Raw genomic sequence first — 19999 nt, forward strand, 5'->3', positions numbered from 1 at the left:
CTATTTTTTCAATCTCTGAGAGACCTCAGTGCTGCTCTTTTGTAGCTCATATCAGGTGAGTGATTCAGCTCATAATATCACACTTTAAAAAAATGTATTGATTGTAGCGGGAGAGAGAAAGAGAGAGAAACAAACATCAATTTGCTCCATTTACTTATGTATTCATTGGTTATTTCTTGTATGTGCCCTGACTGAACCCACAACCTTGGCATATTGAGAGGATGCTCTACCAGCTGAGCTACTCACCTGGGGGTATATCACGCTTTTCTGTTAAACAGTTTTTCTCAGATAGGTGGTGTACGTTTATAATGATGTTTGCTTGCACCCTTTATAGTATCCTAATAAAACAAAGGCAACATTATATTCAAAAAGTTTTTTCTGATAGAAATTTTGAAACCTGTTTTTCAGTCACGCAGCTAACCCTGCTGGCGATGCAAAACCTACATAGTCATCAGTGTGTCCTCACGCCAGACAGCTGGTCAGTCACCACCGGGTCTCACCTGCACCAGCCTGCATGGGTGCTGTGGGGCACACTGAACGGCAGCAAACAGATCCAGGTCAGTTCCTGTCCCCATGGGAGACCAAATAAGTAGCCCAACTTTACAGTGTCACATTATCCTGAAAGGCTTTAGAACAGTTAATTCATTCACAAGACATTCTGCATGGGGTTGGTCACTATAATTATTTTAATTTTTAAATGAGAAAACTGAGGTCTAGGAGTTTACTCTAAGTTGCCCACCTAATTAGTAATAAAATCTGAATTCCTAAGTAACTTTTCTTCTTTTTTTAAAAATATGTTTTATTGACTGTCCCAATTTCCCTTCCCTTCATTCCCCTCCACCCAATGGCCCCCTCCCTCCAGTCGTCCCCCCCTTTTAGTCCATGTCCATTGGTTGTGCATATAGTTCTTCTCAACCTCTTCCTGTCTATTCCATTCCCTCCTACTATGCTTCTTAATTTCTGTACCATCTCCCCCTCTCCCCCTCACTGACCTCCCCCCAGTATGTTCCCCATACCTATAGTGCTTTTTCCACTCTCGTTGCCTATTTAGTTTGCCTTTGTTTTGATTCCCTAGCTTCTGTTGTTGGTTGTTGTGATACAGTTTTCATTTTAGTGTTCATAGTTTTGATCCTCCTTTTTATAAACCAGTCCCTTTAACATCTCATATAACAGTGGTTTGGATCTGATGAACTCCTCCAGTTTTACTTGGTCCTGGAAGCACTTTCTTTGCCCTTCTATTCTGAATGACAGCTTTGCTGGATAGAGTATTCGTGGCTGTAGGTTTTGGATTTTCATTACTTTGAATATTTCTTGCCAGTCCCTTCTTGCCTACGGGGTCTCCCTTGAGAAGTCAGCTGATAATCTATTTGGGACCCCTTTGTACATGATTCTTTTCTTCTCTCTTGCTGCTTTTAAGATTCTCTGTTTATCTTTAATTTTTGACATTTTGATTCTAATGTGTCTTAGCGTGGTTCTCCCTGGGTCCAGTTTATCTGGAACTCTCTGTGCTTCCTGGACCTGTAAGTCTATTTCCTTCCCCAAGTTCAGGAAGTTCTGCTTTATTATATTTTCACTTAATTTTTCAATTTCTAGTTCTTCTTCTTTGCCCTCTGGCAATTTTATAATCTGTATGTTTGATCTCTTATAGCTGTCCCAGAGGTTTCTGATCCTCTCCTCACTTTCCTTGCTTTCTGTTTCCTCTTTCCACACTGATTGACTCTTTGTTCCTTCCCTATGTTCTGGTTTGTTGATTTGATCTCTGGAATTTATTTCCTCACCACTTGTCTTGTATGTGTTTTCATTCGTCTCAGTATGAGTGGCTTTCAATCCTTCCTGGTCTTGTTCCAAATCTTTTGTTAATTCTGTAAGCCACCTAATAACTATAGCTCTGAACTGAGCCTCTGACAGGTTTCTTATTTGTTCGTCTGTCAGATTCTTCATCTGCTGCCTGGTGAGCTGCGTCACCGGGATTTCTATAGTTGTCTGCCTCGTTTTGACAGATTTGTGTTTTGCTTTGCTTTCTGAGTAGGCTGTAGGGGGCGGAGCCCCATGTACTCGTCACTACCTGGCGACCGGCAGCGATCCACTATCTTTTTTGCCTTGCTGTGGCGCTTTGTTGTCACTACCTGGGGACTGGTGGCGGTCCACAACCTTTTTCGCTGCGCTGTGGCGCTTTGTGTGGGGGCAGGGGTCCAAGATGGATTCCTGCCGTTATTCTCCAATGGGAGACTGGGATCCGTCTTCCCGCCCTCTGGGCCTCACTGCCTGAGGCAATGGGGGGGCTGCCTTTCCCAGTGTTGGGGTCACGAGCTGCTGGGTCTGAACTGCAGCTGGGATTGCTCTCCCTGCAGCTGTCCCTGGTGCTACCGCAAACAGCACTACCCGCTTTCACCCCTCCTACCCATCCGACGAGCACCGCTGGTTTATAACTTCGTATGTTGGGCTTCCGTGTAATTTTATTTTCTGGAATTTCTAGTTATCTTTTGTTTTGAGGTAGTTGTATTCCTTTCTAGTTGTAGAGGGAGACCAAGCATGTCAGTCTAAGCTTCCACCTTGGCCGGAAGTCCAACAGTTGAGTAACTTTGCTTCTTGTTTCACATTGCCCAAGGTACTAACAACACTTGCCACTTACAATATTATTTAGATAATATTTAATCATGTCCAATATTATCATAAAGTATTTAAAAATAAGATTTTTTTTCCCATAATGCAGATATGGATTTTTAATTGGGGATTTTTTTTCCTCTTAGTTTTATCACTTGCAGAGAAAATGGAAGAGGAGAAAATGTGGGAAGTAACCTAGTGCCAACTGACAGCAATTTATCTGAATCACTGCTCATTGTCTAGCATGATAAGTAGTATCCTACACTGTGGTTGTGATTGATAAAATTCTCATTGTCTTAAGAATTGCTTTTTACTGTGTGATTGATCCCCTATATACATTTTAACAATATTTCATATTCAATTAAAAGTTACTTCACATTAGATGTCAGTATTTCATAGGTCAGAAAAATGTCGGAACTAATAAAGACAAACGTTTTAATGAATCTTAGGAAATTATTTTCCCCACAACTCTCTTGCACATCCTCTCCTAGATAGAATCACACACAAAGCCTCAGCTACCAAGGGACATAAAAATTAAGCACCGTTTCCTTTTTATTTTGTTTCTTTTCTCACCACTTAAACTAGGTCAGAAGTTTGGAGATAAATGACCACCATAAATTAATCTCTCAAAATCCTAATATGAATGAGAATGGGAATCAAAATGCATCCTGAATACTCCTTCAGCAAATACTGAGGACTTACCCTTTGAAGAACCGTGCCCTGGGGGCAGGGAAACAAGCACACACAGACAAAATTCCCTGCTCTCACAGGGTTTATGTTCTGGTCAGGGAAGGCAGACAATGAACGAAGTAAAAATGTAAATCTGTGTGTGCATGTATGTGTGTGTAGGTGTAGACATCTGTGGGAGGCCATTATTCTGCCCCCCACAGAAGGTAGGGAGCTGGGCCAGGCAGAGGAGAGGCTGAACTGCGCTGTAGGTGCAACAGAGACCTCAGCCGAGCCCATGGACAGTCTAAGCCAGGGTAGGAGCATTGCTCTTATTTCACACAGAATGGTTAGGAAAGACCTGGCTGAGAACCTGAGTTGTGAGCAAAAGTTTGAAGGAGGAGAGGGAGGGAGGGAGGGAGGGAGGGAGAGAGAGAGAGAGAGAGAGAGAGAGAGAGAGAGAGAGAGAGAGAGAGAGAGAGAGAGAGAGAGAGAGAGAGAGAGAGAGAGAGAGAGAGAGAAAGAAAGAGAGCCAGGAGGCCTCTGAGGGAGAAGGTAGTTGTGTTTAGGACTAGATTAATGTTCTCATCCTTCTTCTGGCCACATGACCAGATTACGTGTTGTATCTCCTTGAATGTGAATGCTTTGTCCAATGAAATGTGGACAGAAGTGGGTGAAGGACTTTAAGAGCCAGGACATGATTTGTTGTATTCCCTTCTTTTCAGCCAGCAGAGTTCCAGTTAGAAGAGGCTCCATCATGTGGCATCTCAATCAGAGTGATGTGGCCCAGAGCCAACACCTGGCCCATGAGCTCTGTTGCTTTAACTCTGATGATTGGGGATAGTTTGTTATTGCAACAATGCAGTGTCCGCGTTATTCTAATGTAACAGTGTTCTGGGAGAAGGAACAGCATGTGCAAATGCCTGTAGGTAGAAGTGTACCTGGCATGTTTGGGGAACAGCACAGAGGCTGCGTGAAGAGTGGGGTAAAATCAGAACAGTAACAAAGGGAGAGGGAGCTTGTATAGGGCTTTCAAGGCCATTGTAAGCATTTTGGCTTTTAATCTGAATAAGGTGAGGAATGGGTAGAGTTCTGAGCAGAGGAATGATATGACTTGCGTTACATCACAAAAGGATGACTCTGGTTGCTCCGTTGAGATAGATTGCGGGGGTCAGAGGTGGAAGGAGCAGAACTAGGAGGCCATTGCAGGTCATCATATGTGTCCCTCATAGAACACAAAGGTCTGGGAAGCAAAGGATGGAAGTAGGAATGGACCCACTTACTATAACTTCTGCTGACCCACTTTGGAAATGTGTGATTCCAGTCCTTGAAAATCTCTAGGTTTCGTGGATCTAGAGCTTCTGATTCCCAAAGGGGAAACACTTCTGCTTGGGGCTGAGCAAGAGTCCTGGTCACTTTGGGCTCCTTATGCCAAGAAACCAGCAAGAAGAAAAGGTGTCACCATCCTGGCAGGGTTACCTGACTCTCCTCCTGGAGGTGTGACTTCTGGGGAAAGGCAAAAATGCATTTGGCATGCAGTGATTCTCAGAGTATCTCCTTTGCCCAGTTTTGCTGATAAATGACCTATGCGGTTGCTGTGGCCTGTGAAGGGCATGGTGAGCAGGGATGAACCAGATCTCTCCGAGTTGAGGGTTTGGTTTACCTAAACCAGTAGCGGTGCTAGTCAAGGGTAATCTAGAATGAGTAGTTGAAAAGGGTGATTGTTAGGGTCAGTCACAGTTCTGAAACCAGATGCAGCAGTGGGGCTACACAGTTTGTCCTACTTAACTTCTTAAAAATTTTCTCCAGGAGAAAAGACCAACCAGAATTTTGGAGCAGCTATTCCAAGATGGTATGACTTACTATTGTACAAAGCAAGTGGGTCTAAGCAGGGCAAGGGGTGAACTTCAGTGGATTTTGTGGTGTGCTGCACAGGTAACAATCTTCAGAACCCATTCATTTCCCCCATCCACCGAGAGTGTCCCTACTCCTAGGGCACCTCCCTAGGAATTGCCTTTGGTAGAAGGGAACTGCCAGGCTTAATCTCTGGGGCAGCAGTATTCATTGACTGGTTAATTTGGGGAGTACAAAGGCCTGGTCTCTTGTCTCAGTCTGGGAGACCTTTGAAGAACATGCGTGGCTTAGGTTGTCCATGGGCTTGGCTGAGGTCTCTGTTGCATCTACTGTACACCACAGTTCAGCCTCTCCTCTGCCTGGCCCTGCTCCTTCCCTTCAGTGGTGGGCAGAATGGCCTCCCAGAGAGGTCTACACCTACTCCCCACATCCTGTGAATATGTTACCTTACACAGCAAAAGGAACTTTGCACATGTGATTAAGTTCAAGATCTGTAGAAAGGTTACCTTTGGTGGACCGAAGGTAATCACAAAGATCCTTATAAGAGAATTAGGAGGTCAAGACAGATTATGCTGTGCTGCTGGTTTTGGAGATAGAGGAAGCGACCATGACTCAAGTAATGTGGGCAACCTCTGGAAGATGAAAAAGTAAAGAAAGCAGATTCTCCTAAAGAATACCAGAAGGAATACAGACCTGTCAACTCATTTTCCACTTCTCATGTCTAGAACTGTAAGAAGATAAATTGTGCTGCGTTAAGCCACTAAGTTTTGGGTATTTATTACATCAACAATGGGAAACTAATATCTTTCCCTTACAGATATTGTTTGGGAAAGCACATTCTAAAAACTTCCAGCATGCAAATCTTTGCTCAGAGTCTGCTCCCCAGGGAATATCCCACATGTAGACAGATTCGATTGAGAGAAAGAATCCGGTGGGGGATCCAGTCAACTTAGTGGTGAAGAGTTTTAGGTTTCTCCAGCTAAACATGACTAGACAATAACCTACATGTGACTTTCCCTCTGAGTTTTGGGTAATTTTATTATGCCATAAGAGTAACCTCTACAAGGAGCCAGTGTAGGGCATATTTAATGAAGAGAATCATTGGAGGCAAGCCTGTGCCTAAAAATTGTAATTCTTAGAGCAAAAGTCCAAATGGAGACCCACATACATGTCTAAATAGTTAAGATTATAAGTGAGCAAATTGTTAAATAAAATATACCCTGTTCTCCCATCAAAAAACAAAACAAAAAAAACTACATTCATGATGACAAAATAGAGAGTTGGCAAAATAGAAAACACAACTGAATTTAATTATTATCACACATATCTGTTCTGCTGATGGGCTGGTGATGTTTGGATGAGTAACTGTTTCATATGTAGAGATTTACACAGCTGCTATGTGCTGCTGTTGCAAATTCTGTCCTAATTTCCAAGTTAAGTCAGGAATTAGAACATGAAAAAAAAAAAAAAAGAAAGAAAAGAAAAAGGAAGACAGCACTCCTGGGAAATACTTTGGTATGCAACAGAATCTATTTTACACACAACCATCCTACAGTTAAGTTTTGTCAAGTGAATTAATTTCTCTTCATCTACCTGAGAAATTCTCCCCCTCATATTCTCCCGTACTCTAAAGCAGAGTTTATTGATGACACTGAAATACCATAGACCTTTACTAACTAAAGACACAGCCCCCTTTAGATTGAGGACATAGGGCAAGCAAGGTGGAGAGGCATTTTCTTGGACTGGACAGTATTCACTGTCTGAGTGGAGATTTAAGGTTAAAGATGGTGCCATGTTGGTGCTGAGTGCCAGATCCCAAGAGGCAGAGTATCCCTTCTGGTCTAATAAAAATCTGGGGGACTGTGCTTGTGATACATAGAGCCCTTTAAAGTGTGGGGTGAGGGCAGGGGTCTTTTCTGCTGCAAGGACACTGCCTCTTCAGTTTTCCATGCTATAGGGACAGGTGTCTGGGAAACAGTGATAGGAATCTAACTGTGGGATTCTGTCCACTCCTAACCCCCAGACCCTCAACAACAAACACTGATGAGGCTGCAAACATACGTTTGAGTGGTTCACATTCAGCCATTGTTTTCATTGATTCACTTGTCAGACCCTGTTCTAGGCACAGCAGTGAGCAAGGCTGAGTTCTTACTCTCATAGAGCTCACATTCTAGTGGGAAAAGACACATGAACTAATAAGTAGGGTAATTTACTCTAGAAATAAACGCTACAAAGAAAATAAAGCAGAAAATGGGAGCAGGTGACTTTAGCAAAAGAGTCATGGAAGAGCTCTTCAGAGAGGTGACGTTCGGGCCGACACAGAATAACAGGAAGAGGCCATGATGTGAGTGAGCACTGGGCAGATTAGCTAACTGGATTTTCTGATATTGGAGGTTTAAGAAGAACCACTTTTAAAAAAATGGTTATTTAATTAAAATTTTTTTATTAAAGCATGGTTGTAATACAGTATTATATTACTTTCAGATGTCGTCGGCAGCCGTCCGTCTCGAGAGACGATGGTGTAGCTTCTTAAGAGTCTATCTGCACTGCCGACAATGGCTGTGCAGTCCAACTCGGGAGTGACACGGTATCTGTCTCCTCCCGTGTTGAATCGACATCTTGCGATGACGCTGGAGTGTCCTCTCCAGTGAAGCTGAAGCTACAGAGCCTGGGCAGGGTGATATGGAGGGTCTGCTGTTGCCCATGCAGCAGACCCCCCCTTTCTTCGCAGCTGAAGGGTCCAAGGGAAAGACGGAGTCAATACAGCTTGGCTTCAGGTGTGCCGCAGGAGTTGCCGGTGTTGACTACAACGTCAAACCGCCTTAGGGACTCCGGCTCCGGATTTTCTGTCGGGGTTTACTCCCTTAGCCTTTCCCCTGAAGAGGTATGCCGCAAGGCAGCGGAGGTTTTTTGGAGTCAGAGTTTTCCTTCTCTGATGTGCCCTGACTGGAAGATCGAACCAGCGACACTTAGCTCGCAGGCCGACGCTCAATCCACTGAGCCAAACCAGCCACTTTCAGATGTACAAATTTGATATTTATATACCTTACGTTGTGCTCACCACACTAAATCTAGTAACTGTCTGCTACTGTGCAGTTAACACAGTATTATTGACTATATTCCCCTTCACCCGTTTCATTCATCTCCCAAACCCCATAAATTGGTGCAGCCATCATGGATAACTGTATAAAGATTCCTCAAAGAAACTAAAAATAGAACTACCATATGACCCAGCAGTTCCACTGCTGAGTATTTAGTTGAAGAAAATGAAAACACTAATTTGAAAAGATATCCACACCCCTATGTTCACTGCAGCATTACTTAAAATAGCCAAGACATGGAAGCAACCTAGGTGTCCATCAATAGATAAATGGATAAAGAAGATGTGGTATATATACAATAGAACATTACTCATCAATAAAAAAAAGCAGCATTTTTTAAACTTCAATACTTGATGAACATGTTTCTTTGGCCCACTTCCTGGATACAGTCTATAGTGTAATAAATATAAAATCTTTCAAATTTCTGGATTTTCCATCACCTCAGTGACAGAATACAGAGATGGAATATGTTGTGATTAGACCAAATATGACCTGAATTCAGAATATATCCTACAAAACACTGCTTCAAAAGAATTTTTATATAAGCTATTCTTGTTTCTTTTTCTCAAATTGCAATGAAGTAATGAAAAATTAAAAATCTTTCAGACTTCTGATTCTTTTTCTAACTGATTTTAATATGAAAGACTTCATTTACCTAGGTAGGTTTTTGAAAAGCTAAATCAACATAGAATGTAATTCTTGGAAACTTTACACTTATACATATCATTAAGGTTTTACTTAAAGAATACTTAAAATTTAAAGTTTTTAGTCAGCTAATGTACCTCCTTGAAACAGCAAAACATTTAACATTTTTTAATTTTAAAAAGGAAACTTATCAGTTGGTTTTAAGAGAAATATGATGCATATTTTGGGATTTTAAAATAAGCACTAAATATTTTATTCCTATAATAGAATCAATCTAAGAAATGTTTTTCTTTTAATATTTTCTAATTATAATAGAGATTCATTAGATTTTGTTATTATCAGTAATTACAGCAACATTTCAGAGAAGGAAAACTCTGACTCCAAAAACCTCCGCTGCCTTGCGGCATACCTCTTCAGGGGAAAGGCTAAGGGAGTAAACCCCGACAGAAAATCCGGAGCCGGAGTCCCTAAGGCGGTTTGACGTTGTAGTCAACACCGGCAACTCCTGCGGCGCACCTGAAGCCAAGCTGTATTGACTCCGTCTTTCCCTTGGACCCTTCAGCTGCGAAGAGAGGGGGGGTCTGCTGCATGGGCAACAGCAGACCCTCCATATCACCCTGCCCAGGCTCTGTAGCTTCAGCGTCATCGCAAGATGTCGATTCAACACGGGAGGAGACAGATACCGTGTCACTCCCGAGTCGGACTGCACAACCATTCTCGGCGGTGCAGATAGACTCTTAAGAAGCTACGCCATCGTCTCTCGAGACGGACGGCTGCCGACGACGACGACAGCAACATTTATTGTTATGTGTGTCAGGCAATATACAAAGTGAGTTATATGCATCATTTCATGTAATTGTCACTGGATTGGTATAGGGTACTATTTTATTCCTATTTTATGTCTGATAAAAATAAACACAAGTTAAGTATCTTGTCCAAAGTCACACAGTGGGAAATGGTGGAACCAGGAATTGGACTTGAGAAGTCTGACTTCAGAGTCAACCTAATGCTTGAGATCATGACAATACTTTTCTAGATATTTTGTACTATTTACTAGTTACATTCTTATTTTCAAAACTAATATAAAATTAATTTTATCCTTATAGGTTTTCTTAAATAATTATAACTACAGAAATTCAGTGTAGTTTATAAAAATATTTTTTTGTAAAATGAAACTTTATTCTAAAATGTACCCTAAAATGTATCATACACAATACCACTGTGTATGTATAGAGAATGGTGGAATATAAAGAATATAATTTTAACCTTTTTAAGAAGTCTTCATCAATAAAATGCAACATAAGGAGTTTTTCTGTTTTAAAACAATTTAAATTATATACATGAACTCTAGCATAATTACAAGAACATAGTCAAAGGAAAATACAAAACTATACAAAACAGTGAGTTCAAGTACAAAACCAACATATATATGTACATTTGTTGAATCTGTGCAGATTTGTAGAGTGCATCAAATTAATTGCAGTCTAATTCAGAACAAACTGTACACGAACTAAAGAAAAATATCCAAAACAAATCATAGAGTGATGAATGAAGATTTTAAAAAATGACTGTTAAAGGATTTGTATCCAAAGTCTCCAATATGACCAGGGAACTGTCTCCTTTTCTGCTTTTGCTACCTCCAAAGTATATCAGATTCTGTTTAGTCTGATGTTAACCACTGCATGGCTTATTAAGACTTTGGCCACTTTAATTAATATCTTTTCATTACATTTTCTTTCCTGTGACCTTTTTTCATCAGTATGTTTTCTAGATTCATATTCTAAACATTTAAGACACTAAAATATCATTACTGCATCAATGTATTGTCATGGTAGCTTTCTTCCCACAGGGTACATTTAGAGCTCTCTTCAAATGAATGAAAAAGTATAGTAGACAATCTCCACCAGAAGAAGATGACTTCATAAAAAAATATTTTTATGCTTTAATACCTCAGCTCTTCAAATATTATTAGCTATTCAAGAGGTCAGAGTTTTAGAGCTTAGATGTAATGAAAGTTCAGAATGTAGTCCAGGGGACAAAAATTAGTCTTATAAAAATGCAGGCATATATTTTTTAAAATTCTTGTTAAATATGTGAATGCGCTTAATGCATTGGGCAGGGAACTTATTTAAACACATCACTTCTGACTCCCATCACCTATTAATTGCTTCTTTCTTTAAGAACCTAAAATTACCTGAGAAGATTGATATTATTAGACTATTTCCCTGGCATTTTCAATGAGAATCAACCATTAACATAGGCAAGTGAACCAAAAATGGTGATAAATTTTTAGGAAAATTAGGCTCCCTAACCTGCTCTTATTAGAAGAAAAGGAGATTTAAAAGTTATTTTTTTCAGATTGTTTCTCTACATCAATACCATTTTCTAGCTATTTATAAGATCTCATTTTGACATTAGCAGTGTTAGATATAGCATTATTATTAGTATTATCAAAATGTAATAGCATTGAGAAGAGATATTTTATCATTGTTACTCCTTGAGAAATTTATGGTGCTTAGACATTTTTCAGCTCAATACGCTTATTTTAGAGCCAAACATACCAAGTCTCAGAGAGAACATAAACAACCTGTTTAGAGTCGTGTAGCGGCAGCAGGACCATAGCCCACACGTTCTGTCTAATGACACTATGGTCTGTTACTCTGTGACACCATCTAAAGTGATTCTAGTAAGAGGTCTTTTATTTCTTATTTTTTCAGAGATTAAATATACCTTAAAAAGCAAAAGTAATACAACTTTGGAAGTCAATATTTGAGTTGCTTTTTTGTTTGTTTGTTTTGACTAGAGGTTACACATATTCCTTATTTGGAATATCTCCATTTTCCTGTTTGGGGAGAGTCAAACTTTTATGTTTTGTTTCACTTATAAGTAAAACTTGAAACCATAACACTCCTAGAAGGAAACATAAGAGAAAAAGCTTCCAGACATTGGTCTTGACAATGAATTTTTCTTTATGACACCAAAAGCACCGTCAGTAAAAGCAAAATAACTGAGATTATATCAGACTAAAAGTAAAAGTAAGGATCAACAAAACAAGAAAGCAACCTATGTAATGAGAGAAAATAGTTTCAAACTATATATCAGATAAGGGGTTACTATTCAAAATATAAAAGAAAATCCTACAACTCAAAAGCAAAAATACTGATAACCCAATTAAAAAGTGGGCAAAGAACCTGAATAATCATATTGCCAAAGAAGACATACATGGCCAACAGGTGTATGAAAAGGTGCTGGACATCATTATTCATCAGAGAAATGCAAATCAAAATCACAACGAGACAGTAGATCTGTTAGGATGTCACTTATTAAAAATCAAAAGATAAGAAGTTTGATAAGGATGTAGAGAGAAGAGAAACTTGTACACTGTTGGTGAGAATGTAAATTGGTACAACGTTATGGAAAACAGTATTTCGGATCCTCAAAAACTTAAAAGTAGAACTACCATATGGTTTAGCTATTCATATGTCAATTCCTTATCGAAAGGAATTGAATCAGGATCTTGACCTTCCTACAGACCTCAAATTCAAAGGCCCCTTCACAGATGCAGTCACTGCAAATCTTAGGTAGTGAAATCCATCAGACAGAAAAGTATGTTTCAGAGTGAAGACTACATACAGCACCTTGACCGTACTGTGTGAGGCCCGACAGTGGAATTATTATACCACCCAGGCTAGACTGTGACTATTTCAGTAATGCTGCAGCCTTTTGACTATGATACCAATGAAAAGTAAACATAAGTTTATGGTACAATTTTTGCTCCACCAAACATTTCAGAAATGGAAGCTCTGTGGAAAGAGGCAAAATCCGATGAGCTAATGGATTCTCATTGAGATGTGTTTTTGACATGCCCCATGAAAATGATAAATGGAATGATATGGAACCTAGCAAAGCTGTTCTGAATTCATTTAAATACAATGCAAAACCACCTAGTGTTTCACTCAGTGATACTGAAACAAGGAAACTCAGGCAGGAATGGAAAAGACTTCAGGAAGAATGATGAAGATATCAGAAGAAAATCAACACCTGAGAGATGAAAGCTTTCTGCAAAGAAAGGTAGCACACTTGGATAAACCTGGATCGACTTCAACTGTGTCCTTCAGAGGTAATCGTCACCTGTCTTCTTCCTTCATTTCTTGTAATTGTAGCCATTTTCGTTGGATTCTTTCTGGGAAATTCACTGTACAGAGTAAAGCATGCAGAGTACTATTTCTTTTATTTTCTCTTGACCAGAAAAAGTATGTTTACCTACCATTTCATTGGTAGTATGGTCCACGGTGACTGAATGCGTATGTGCGTGCATGTGTGTGTGTGTGTGTGTGTGTGACAGCATCACATAGGCTCTGCCTTTAATGATCTCTTAGGGTTAGAAAACACAATGAGACAAACCTTTCAGCTACTGGACAAATTGTATATTACCAGATCATCACGAGCACGCGTCAGTTGCACATTCAGTCCCTTATTTCATAAGTGCCTAAAAGGGAATTGTTTCTTTGTGGTTTTAATAAAAGTTCAAGAATTGTTCAGTATGGTGAATGTTGTTTTAATAATCCCTTTAAAGTTTATCTGTTGCTATTACCTCTTGAAATATTAGTTATTTAGATTGCTAATCCCATTCATTCAGGAAAAGCCCAGAGGTATTCTGTGAGGAAATGGTGCCTCTTACAGTGTTAATTTTCTCCTTTACCTTTGTTAATATCAAGATAGACTTTTTCTTATCCCTTGTGAGGCAGTTGTTAACTGAGTTTTTCATCCTTACAATTCTGTCCTATGTTATTTAACATAAAAAAACTATAAAAATTATGTGAATTTCTTATTGAGCAAGTTAGATTTCAGTTGATCAAATAATGAATGACTGGATAACTGATTTCTTCACTGACCTGTAAGAGTATTTCCTATGTGCTCTGTTGTGAAAGGAAAATACGACTTCTTTTTTCCGCCTTTTGAAGTTACAATCCCCATCCCCCTACGTTAACCCATGCTCTTTGCCTGAAACATGGCTTGAGAAATGAGTCTCTGTGATTCAGGCAGAAGCTGTCCAGCTTTGAGCTCCAGGAAAAAACAGCGTTGTGCTCAGATAGGGTAAGCAAATGCAATTCATTCAAAGAAGACAGAGGAGCCAATTCTGCAAATACATTTCCCAGGTCCTCTGCAGTAAGACTCCTCTCCTGGTCTCATTTCTTCTGGATGTAAAGGTCAAAGAAAACTCTCCACATCCACCTTCATATCTCAGTGCACCAGCTAAATATCTCAGGAGAATAAAGATTTCCTAACGGGAAACTAATCTTATAATTCTGTGTTTGCATTCCAGAATTGGGCAGACTGTGCTTTCCCATTGAAATAGTTCTGCATACAAACATCCTCAGAAACCAGTTTTGTTTTGTTTTGTTTTTTTACATATCTGATTTGTCTTATAATTAAGAGTTTGAAATTTTTTCCATTTATTTTTTAACCTAATCACTGAAAATAAAAATTAGTAGTCAAGTAACTAAGGAATGTCTTGCACTCTAAGCACATTCTAAATATTTAAGTTGATTTTTATCTTTTAAACAAATGGTAAAGTCTAAATCAAATTTATGAAATAAGAAAGCATTTAAAGAGTTTGAAAGTTGAAATATATTAATAAATCATTATTTGCACATATATACTATATTCTCTATGTCCAAGGCCAAAATTACTTAGGTATTTTTCACAACTTTCTTTTGGTTAGTTCCTAGATTCCCAATTCTATAGATCTTTTGTGAATAGACTTTTATGGCAAAAATAATTTGTAGCTTTTTAATTGTTGGTATCTACATCTGAAAACAGTTGGAATCATGTAGCTTATTTTTGGCAAGCAGAATAAAAATCACCACAAAGGGATCTACAATATTAAACCTATAGTACACATCTTCATTTTGAGCAGGAAGAAATCCCCCACAATAGGTTAGGAATTATGGTATGACTTTAACTTCTGAAATTTACGTGGCAGTTTAGTGATTAATCAGGAATCTTGGTAAATGCCACTTTTCTACTCATTAGGAGTAAGAACATCTCTTTGTGCAACTCAAATGGGAAAGATACGTAGGTTAATCATTTAGCTGCTCCCAAACTCTAGTTTGACAAACTTACACATTTCCACTGCCCCTCTCATGCACAAATGAGATGACCAGAACTTTGTTTTCTGGAGCCCAATGCAAGAGCTTGAGTCACGGTAAACTGGATGAAAGCAACACTACAAAATAAACCAGAAAGGAAGATATTTTTATTTTGAACAGATTTCAAATGAACATCAACGGTTTCTGGAACATACTCGTACACTTTTCCAACCTTTGTGTTTTCTGAAGTGCCTCCTGCCACAGCAAAACAAAATATTTCTGGTTACTTGAAGGAAAAAAATGTTAATAGTTACTCATTTTTACAAACACACAGTTCAGTAACTCTTACACAGAAATATGCAAATCTTTCTAGAACTTGAAAATACGGTAGTAAAAACCTTTCCAAACAAGGTTTCAAATCTACTGGGGAGTGGAGTAATCAGAGACAAGCTTGCCAGACTTCTATTCACCCTGCAGCACTTCCCCTCTGAGATGATTCAGAGGCCCATCTTGGAGACACTCAGAGCATGCAAGTTCTACAGAAACCGAGCCTTGAATGCTTTACATTCAAAACTGAGCTTCACTGGACTATGTAGCTCTGCACTCAAATCTTTCAGGAAGATTACCATTTTTGAGAAGAGCCTGAGATTACTGTGCTGCCTATTTCACATGGTATTTTTGATAGACTAAATATTTATTTTTAAATTTTTTTAAATTAAAAGTTTTTATTCTTTTGTAGCCAGTTTTCTCTTTTGCTTTATTAAATTATGAGCCTAATTATTTTTATTTAAAGATTTTTAACTTTTATTTTTCAATTACAGTTTACATGCAATATTATTCTGTATTCCTTTCAGGTGTACAGCATAGTGGTTAAGTAACTGTATACTTCACATGGTGTTCCCACGATATTTCCAGTACCAACCTAGCACCACAGTTATTACAGTATTATCTATATTTCCTGTGCTATAGTTACATTCCTGTCACTATTTTGTAACTACCAATTTGCACTTAATAGACTAAAATTTTAAACTCTGAGAGTATTGAGAATGAGGTTATGGTGTGATTTTGTGGAGAAAATTATCTTAGAAATACTGGCAGTGAATTTACTAATCCACCTGTAGTACAAATTAGATATGGCTCCTCTGTTGGTTTTAATTTGGTTATTTATTCAGTTCAACAAATGTCTTATTAGTGGCTGTTATACTGAGCATTTCCATTTTTCTTTTCTTTCTTTTTTTTTAAATTGATTTTGAGACTACATTTATTAAAGCTGGGGACAGTGAAACAAGGAAGGGCCTAGGATAGAAGAAGCAACATGAGAGAACTTAGGTGGGGCTGCTTTGGCTCCCTAGTTATGGGAAGGAAGCGAGCCATGGCTGGGCTGCTGTCAGCTCACTGGGAAGTCAGAGAAAAGAAGGTCTTGGAGACAGATCCAGGGAGTTAGCCCAGGATGAGCTGCCACTGCCCATAGCTCCCCTGGTTGCAAATTTTGTGGAGACCCTTAGAGTTTAGGAAGAAAATTCACTCCAAGAGAAGATTCAAGTGGGTGTGCCCCAAGGAGGAGGTAACGTGAGCATTTCAATTTTGAATTTGAATATTAGTTTGAATAGTCCCATGGTGACACTGATCTTCAAGTGATACTGTTTCTATTTTCATTTAACCTATTCATACATGGCTTATATTTTTCAAAGTGTTAACCGGATTTTCTTTATTCACATGGTATGGGGTTTTTCATTCAATCAAAAAGTGTACTTCAGTATTTCTCAGATAAAGTTGGAGGAAATATATGAAAATCTTGGTAGTAATTGTTCATTGTAATAGCAAGCGAAGTTCTCAAAATTAAAATTCACATCACTTTCAATGGTTAACAATGTGTTGTTAAAACAATTTTGAGACTGTTAAGTACATGTACTATCCCTTCCATCATGAGAATGATTTACCTAATGAAAAAATGGTGAGCAACAGAGACTATGTAGAGAATACATTTGACTTTTCAATTCTTAAACTTTCTCTGAAAAATGTTTACATAGATAAGCAATACTGAGTACTTTTATACAACCTATACTAATTTATGTCGTATGTGATAGCTGATATTACATTGCAAACACATTTATAAGTAACTTTTTTCATGACATGACTAGATATCAAGACTTTATTTCCTATTACCATCAAGAATTATAAGCTGTCATGCAAAGACACAGTCTTGTGAGGAAAATCTGAGACCGCTGTACACTGAGAAATGCAGATACAGCCAAGCAAAGCCCAACATATACTTCAAGGGAGGCTTTGAAAAGTGAGTGAGAAAGCTACACATTTATATGTACAATGGATATTGGCTCTAGATTTTTCCAAAGAGTGACACCATATTTGTCATCAGACAGTTTGTGTAGGGAATAAACTCCTGCAATTTCTTTTATTTTTTATACATCTTTTAGGATAAATGGTTTCTTTACTTTTAAGAATACATTGAGCTATGGGGACAAATGCTTGATTATTCATCTAGTTTTGGGTTGGGGATGCAGACAATCTAGCCCCTCCCCCTTCATTTATGACTCTCACACTGTCATTTCAGTCACCAAGAGAAGGTAAGGGGGAATTCAACTAATTCTGTTGGCTTTTATTTATCTTTGCTACTCTTGCCCCAAATCTGTGCAATGCTGCTGTCATTAATAACGATTTTTGCATTATTTAGAAATAGTTCCAGAAAAGTTCTTAGTTTTGTGACTTCCATTTGTTTTAAATTCAGGGACCCTTCAGCTCCCTTGCTACCTACACTCCATTTCCCAGAAATACAGACATCTTTGCCTGATGAGTTATTTGAGGTAACCTTTGGCTCAATAGGTACCTGGCCATTGGGATATACATTTTCTTTTCTAATCACTATTTACAGATGTGCTGTATCACTGAATTGGAAGACCTTATTTGGATCAAAACCATAACTAGAAATATTTAATACTTAAATATTGTTAAATACTGTGAAATCAGTATTTGAATAAGTGATTTATATATTTAATTGATATCTAAGATTGATTCTTAAGTAAAATTATACTTTCCTCTTCCAATATTCTTTAATTGATCCAATATATTTAAACTAAAATAATTAAAAATTCAAACAGTTCATCCATTTCTCACACCCCTGCCTCTTGCAACCACCAATCTGTTCTCTGTAGCTATGACCGTTTTTAAAATGAAGACTCTACATATGAGAGAACATACAGTATGTCTTTCTATGTCTTACTTCAGTTATATTCTTATTCATCCATTGAGTAGTATGCAGAGCTCTACACCAGAGCCTTCATTTGGGCAACAGTGAGCTGAGGCAACCATGTGTAAAAGTCATCAGAAAGATGAATGTAACCAAGGAGGTGCATAGTTTTGCATCAATTATCTGCATAATGGCTTCAGATTTCCACATTATACATAACCCTATTTGGAATAAAATACCAAACTTTTATCTATTAACAGATACCTGTTTGCTAATAACATTAGTTGTTTTTTGGTATTCAAAATTTAGTTATCTGACCACACAGAGCCAGCCACTCATCATAGCCTTTTCTTAAATGCATATAAATTCTTTTATATTGCAGATTCCTGATATTTATATAAGGCAGAATGTCTATTTTATTTATATACACAGATGTCCACATTACAGAGTGAGGTAAAATAGTTTTACATTTGTTTATATGGAAAACAATATGAACATTAATAAATAATAATACAAGAATAAACTGTTTCATGTACTCACACTGTAAATCTACTTTTGCCCCACCCTGTATTTATGTTAGTTTCATATGGACAATTTCCTTTACTTTTTCAATAAGTAATAAAGCAAAAGCTAAAAACTAAATGAATAGCATAGAAACTAAATGAAAAGTTGTATTTTAAATTAAATGTGAAAACGTGTGCCAAATTAAGAAACGTTTATGTATGGCAACTTTTCCCATTACATGAATAGCTCAAATATCTGGAGAAAAACAGTACGTGCTAAGTCTCTGTGAGACTAAATGCAACAGTGGACATGTGGTACAGGCACACGTGCACACGCACACGCACACAGGTGCCGAGTTTACAAAATGTGTCAGGTAACTGGAGGCAACGGTTGAATTAAGATTACTGAGAGTCATCCCAGATTGCAACTGTATTTACACACACATTGTACATTTATAAAAATCTTACAAATAATCCTATTTTTCCAGGAAGACAATTATAGGTAACAATTTAACATATATAGTAAGAAAACATCTTAAATTCATATAATCACAATGAGGTAAATGGAACAGTTCAATAAGCTGATGGCTATTATGAATAAAGAATTCACAATAAAGAATTTTCTGTTTTTCATGTTTGACACAATAGCATGTCCTTTATTCATTCTAACACATTTTCTGTTAAGTTTCTAATTGTCTTAATGTAAAGAAAGTAAAAAATTTTGAGATATGATCTGGTAGAAAGCCATACACAATTTTCATCAGCAGTCTACACTAAGAAAATTTCTAGAGTGTTACTAACTTCAAAGTAAGTAAACCAGACAGATTATTTGAATTGTTGTTTCCTAATAAGTAGATGGTCAATTATATTTTATGAGTAATTTTACCATGACATGATGGAAACTGAGCTGACAATGTATAATATTGCATTCTGAGAACACTGTGAGGAATCCAAATTTCACTTTCTTGGCAATGTACCAAGGTCATTTGATGAACATCAGAAGGTGGAATCAAGTTTTAATGTGAACTGGGAATAAACCTTTGATATCATTTTTTCTAGGAATATTAACACTCACCTTTGTCATGTTAATTGCACAGCTTATTGAAAATGAAATGCTAAATATTCCTAGGAACAGATCGTAACATTTCAATGACTAGGATAAATAATCAAAATGAGTCCAATTTATCCTGGAGACAGTAAATCTACAAAGAGGGAAGACAGGAGCTTTAATTCTGTACATGAAAACACTTAGTCCCACTCTAAAATTTACAATATCTATAGAGAGTACTGTATTTAGTTTGTAAGGATGGAGACAGCAAAAATATTCAC

General features: G+C 37.9%; 1 pseudogene; it reads left to right on the forward strand.

Moving 5' to 3' along the window:
* The first annotated feature begins 12350 nt into the window (after positions 1 to 12350).
* Positions 12351 to 13170, forward strand: LOC150008621 (vesicle-associated membrane protein-associated protein A pseudogene; annotated as a pseudogene).
* Positions 13171 to 19999: the final 6829 nt, after the last annotated feature.

The sequence above is a fragment of the Furipterus horrens genome, unplaced genomic scaffold, assembly GCF_987537825.1.
Source record: "Furipterus horrens unplaced genomic scaffold, mFurHor1.1.pri manual_scaffold_5, whole genome shotgun sequence".
NCBI lineage: Eukaryota > Metazoa > Chordata > Mammalia > Chiroptera > Furipteridae > Furipterus > Furipterus horrens.